This window comes from Leptodactylus fuscus, chromosome 1 (assembly GCF_031893055.1).
Source record: "Leptodactylus fuscus isolate aLepFus1 chromosome 1, aLepFus1.hap2, whole genome shotgun sequence".
Lineage (NCBI taxonomy): Eukaryota > Metazoa > Chordata > Amphibia > Anura > Leptodactylidae > Leptodactylus > Leptodactylus fuscus.
The window spans coordinates 363,106,839-363,112,676 of NC_134265.1; positions in this window are offsets into that span (position 1 = coordinate 363,106,839).

Sequence of the window (5,838 nt, forward strand, 5' to 3'; positions counted from 1 at the left end):
CATTTTACTTGTACTGTACACTGCACGCCGTAACCATACCGACCCGAAGAATAAAGGTCACATGTAACATACTGTACACTGCACGCTGTAACTGTATCGACCTACAGAATAAAGGTCACATGTTATTTATACTGTACACTGCACGCCGTAACCGTACCGACCCGCAGAATAAAGGCCACATGTTACCTATTCTGTACACTGCACGCCATAACCGTACCGACCCGCAGAATAAAGGTCACATTACTTATACTGTACACTGCACGCCTTAACCGTATCGACCAACGGAATAAAGGTCATGTTACATATACTGTACACTGCACGCCGTAACCGTACCGACCCGCAGAATATAGGTCACATGTTACTTATACTGTACACTGCACGCCGTAACCGTACCGACCCGCAGAATAAAGGTCACATGTTACTTACACTGTACACTGCACGCCGTAACCGTACCGACCCGCAGAATAAAGGTCACATGTTACTTACACTGTACGGTACACTGCACGCCGTAACCATACTGACCCGCAGAATAAAGATCACATGTTACCTATACTGTACGCTGCACGGGAATTATAATATAAATGTGATATCGCTGTAATCGTACCGACCCGCAGAATAAAGGGAACATGTTACGTATACTGTACGCTGCACAGGGAAAAATAATAAATGCTAAAAGCAATGCCAGAATTGATGTTTCCTTTTACATCCCACCCAGAAAGAGTTAATAAAATGTAGTCAATAAGTTACAGGCCCCAAAATGGTGTCATTGAAAAGTCCATCTCTCAGGGAGCTTTCACACGGAGTAAACGCGCGTGTATTTTTGAAAAATACACAAGTAAAAATAAGACTCTCATTGACTTCAATGACATGTAAAAAATATCATTGAAGTCAATGGGAGTCTTAGGGTCCATTCACACAGAGTAACGTGCCGCGTGACCTGGCATGTATACGGCGTGTGAGATTTTGAGCACCGTAATAGCTCCCATTGATTTCAGTGGGAGCCTGGATCGTATACGCCGCGGCCGTGATTTTGCCGCATATACGATCCGGGCTCCCACTGAAATCAATGGGAGCTTTTACAGCACTCAAAATCTCACACGCCGTATACGTACCAGGTCACGTGGCACGTTACTCTGTGTGAATGGACCCTTATTTTTACACGTGTATTTTGCAAAAATGCACGCGCGTTACTCCGTGTGAATGCTCCCTCATACCGCAAACATCAAGCCCTCATATGGCCACATCGCAAATCCTCCCAAAATCGCCAAAACATTAGGACACAACTGGCTGCAGCAGGAAGGGAATATACATGTATATATGGGGAACCCCAGATTTACAGTTTATGAGAGTTCATGGGGAGAGACATGGGGCCTGAAACCAATTCCTGCAGAATCTGCCCTCTGAAAACCTCAATGGTTCTCCTTCCATGCTGTTTGCTAATACAGAGATGTATATCCACATATGCGGCACTTCTATAGTCGGGAGAAATTGCTTAAGAAATTGTGTGTGTGGGGGGGATTTCTCCATTAACTCCTTGTAAAAATGAAACATTTTGGGTTATATATCGAATAGATAAGAATGTCATTTTCCATTGCTATGGCCCAATTCTGTGAATTGTGAATTGTGCATATTTTTCTAAATTTTCACCAAATTTCCTAAAACATATCAACCAAAATTTACTATTAAGACAAAGTACAATGTGTCACGAGAAAACAATCTCAAAATTACTTTCATGAGATAAAAGTTATTACAGTATAAAGTGACACTGGTCAGATTGGAAAAATCCAGGAAGGCAAAAACCAGCTGGGGCGGGAAGGGGTTATATAAAAAGTTTATTTTTTAAAATTGTGCAATGAATTATGAAATCATTTTAACGATTTAGGTTTTTGCCAAACCCCAAATTTTTGGTAAATTTGCAATAAACTGGGATTTTTGACAAACTGGTTTGCTCATCTCTGATTGTAACTTGTAGAATCCAAATCTATTAGTAGGTTGTCTTATTAGTTGTCTGATTGTACTGTATTATCTATTGTATAGTCCAGGCCCAGGAGGTTATTGTAAGATTCATTTTATTGTAACCTGAAGAGTCCGATCCTTTGAGGGTTTTTTTTGTATCATTTTAATGTATTATTTATTGTGTGATTTTTTTTGTATTAGTCACTGTGTTATTTATTGTACGAGCTAATATATTATTTATTATATGAATTTCTTGCATTATGTAATGTATGATATTATTGTATTAGTCACTGTAGGATTTCATTATATCATTTATTTTATGATTTTATTGTATCAGTCATTTCACTGATTATTGTATAAGTTTTTCATATTATTTATATTATTATTATTATTATTATTATTATTATTATTATTACTACTACTACTATTATATTTTTTTATTATTATTATTATTATTATTATTATTATTATTATATGATTTTATTGTATTCTTGTAATGATTTTATTTAATTACTCATTCTATGTTATTATTGTATTATTCATTGTATGTTATGATTGCATTAGTCATTATATGGTATTATCACATCATTTATTGTATGATATTATTCATTGTGTAATTGTATAAATAACTGTATTATATTATTGTATTATTTATTTTATGACTCTACTGGTTTATTAATTAGATGATTTCATTGTATTGTTTATTGTATGAGTTTATTGTTTCATATTATATATATATATATATATATATATATATATATATATATATATATTATTATATGAATTAATGTATAAGTTCATTGTATTATTCATTGTATTATACATTCTATGATTTTATCGTATTATTCCCAGCATTAGACATGACACTGACTCCTGGTGTATAACCAGATGACAGGTCAGACCTGCAGTCCCAGCTGTCGCCCTCCGCTCCCCCTCCCTCACTACATGGATAAATCTGTAATACATCTCGGAGTCAGTCACCTGGATACATAATTATACAGGAGACACAAAGAATCAAAGTCTATAGTAAGAGTGACTGAGGTGAGAGGAGCGGCCCCCTCCTCACATCTCACAATGCCGCCCAGTGTAGAATTCCCCCGCCATATGCCGTCATTCACTATCATAATTACAGGGCAGGAACCGTATTGTCTCTGGGGTCAGGACTGGAGAGAACAACGAGAAACTTTTACTTATTTACAACTTTCTGCAGATCGGGAATTACACACTGAAATATCTTGTAACTCATCTGTCACAACAGTGCAATGATGAATAATCGTTGAATAAAGGTTTCTCCGTGTCTTTGTATTAATGTAATAAAATAAATCGATACAATGTTACATACAATAATCGTGCCGGAGACGGGATCTTTGTGGAATCTTTCTAATATAAGATATATGATAAGATCCATTCAACCTCAGCAATTGAAATGTATCTTCTATTAGACAGAATTTTACAAGTGAAATAGAGAGAGATTTGTTTTACAACCTACAGAAAGATTATAAAGATTACACAGCACATAACAAAATAAAACGAAATAACAAATGAAAATGAAAAAAAATGAAAAAATAAAAAATAAAAATAGCAATGGTGTTGAAGGGTACAATAAATGTAATGGACCAGGCCGCTGGACATGTCGGACTTGGTGGTATGAAATGTTTGAATGGTGGTAGCTGTGACAACATGAGTGGTAGTACAGCAAGGAATAACAATTGACTCTGTTGAGGAGATTGGGCATGTTGGGAAGAAGGAGGGGCAGACTCTTGGGTATGAACACGACTGCAGGTAGTGGCTGACTGGCTGCTGGAAAAGCAGCTGGAAGCATTATCCACTAGCCATTGTAACACCTGTTCCTGGTGCTCGGACCTGGTCTGTGTTGTACCCTGCACCCTGCTTAACGCAGATGTTATATCAGCATTTGTGATGAGCACATGCTAATGTTTCTTGTCCAGTGGAAAGGATGGGATAGGATTTCACATAAGTCTGCCACCCATGGGCACTCATGGTGCAGAAACTGCGGGAGCTGACTTTGATGAACCTTTGGGTTTTGTAGATGGAACTACATCAAAGGTCTCTGCTGCTCACACACCCTGCTCAACATACGGTATCTAGGGTTTCAGCGTTTGGTGACCTCACACAACAGCCGGTGCTTCAGGCAGATGTAGGCGTTGTTGGAGTGTATTGCGGCTAGCACCAGGTACTGTAGACTTGCCAAAGTGGGAGCACAAGCACTGCACTTTCATCAGTAGCTTGTGTAAATTGGGGTAGGTTGTAAGAAACCGTTGCACCAATAATTTGAAAACGTGGGCCATGTGTGGACCGTGTTTGAGTCTGGCAAGCTCCAGATCTGCTACCTGGTTCCGGCCATTATCACATACGCCAACCTGCACGTGGACCAAGGTCTCTGGTCTCTGTGTTTTCTGATCTACATGTAAAGTACTGGAGCATGTTGTTTGGACTATTAACACCTGATCAGAACCCTGTAGAGGTAATGTAGAGTCCCATATTAGAGGACCATTACCGCTAGTAGTGGCTGCAGCCAATTCTCCACCTTTGCAGTCCTCTAAATAAAAGTTACCCCCAGGATTTGATGCCAAAATGTTAGCAATTTCACAATCAAAATCAAGGTCAATGTCTGGGTCCTCAGTCCAATCCACTGCATCAATCCAACACAATGAGAGTGATGGTTCTGGAACCACCGTTTTAGGGGCTAAGAATTTTAAAGGGGCTAACACTCTGCTGGTGCAAGGCTCAACTCACCCAAAGGGCCTAAATCTCTGCAGGTAGAGGCTGAAGTCACCTGAAGGGCCTCAATCTCTGCTGGGAGCTCAGCTTAAGGGCCTGGAACTTCATTTGGAAGGGCTCATGTTAAGGGCTAGAAAAGTGAATTTTGGAAGGTCTTACCACAACACACGCACACACACACACACACACACATACATACATACATACACATCACACACATATACATATATATACATATATACACATCACACACATCCACAATGACAGGTCAGGGGGGGACTGATGGATTTCCCATTGTCTATTCCATCTGTGGTTGTCATGGGGAACGTGATATAAAGGGGGGCTTGGTAATGTTTGTGGAGCTTACATTGGGGTTTGTGTCCCTCCATTTGGGGAGTAAAGAAGGTTTCCAGGTATTTCCCCCACTGTGATAGCGGTTGTAGTGAGTGTGTATAGTGTGTAGTTGTTAGGCTGTGATGTTGGGGTAATAGAGGGGCTTTGGTGTGTTAGATGCCCCCAGACATGCGCCCCCTGCTGTCTCAGTTACATTGCAGAGGTGTTGGCATCATTTCCTGGGGTGTCATAGTGGACTTGGAGACCCTCCTGAGACGAATGGTGGGATCCCCTGAAACGAAGCATTTTCTCCCATAGACTATAATGGGGTTCCATATTTGATAACGCCAGCGTGTACGGCTGTGATACACGCCCGGCGTTACTCCGTGTGAATGCCCCCTTATAGTGTAAAGTTCTGTAGCAAACTAAGGTGGAATCATTGATCATCGCTTAGAGAACCTGTGCGGGGGCTACTGTGAATGGCGTTGCGCTGTGGACCCTGTTTCATGTCTCAGAGTTGCGTTCTGACAGCCTGATCCACCGACACGTTTGGTAAAAACTTTTCATCTGCCATTCAGTACTTTGGTCTGCAACACCGTCCACCACTTTACTAGCAAGTCATGACCATTGTTTCTGAAGCCAAGGTCTCCGCATTGAGAATCTCTTCTATTTTACTGCAATAAGTATATCTGAAATATTTACCTGTATGATATGGATACTGCTTTCTAGAATTTTATTGTGCAAAATAATGTTAAATGGCCACAACGTACTAAGTATAAAGATCTATAAATATAAAGCGTAGATGAA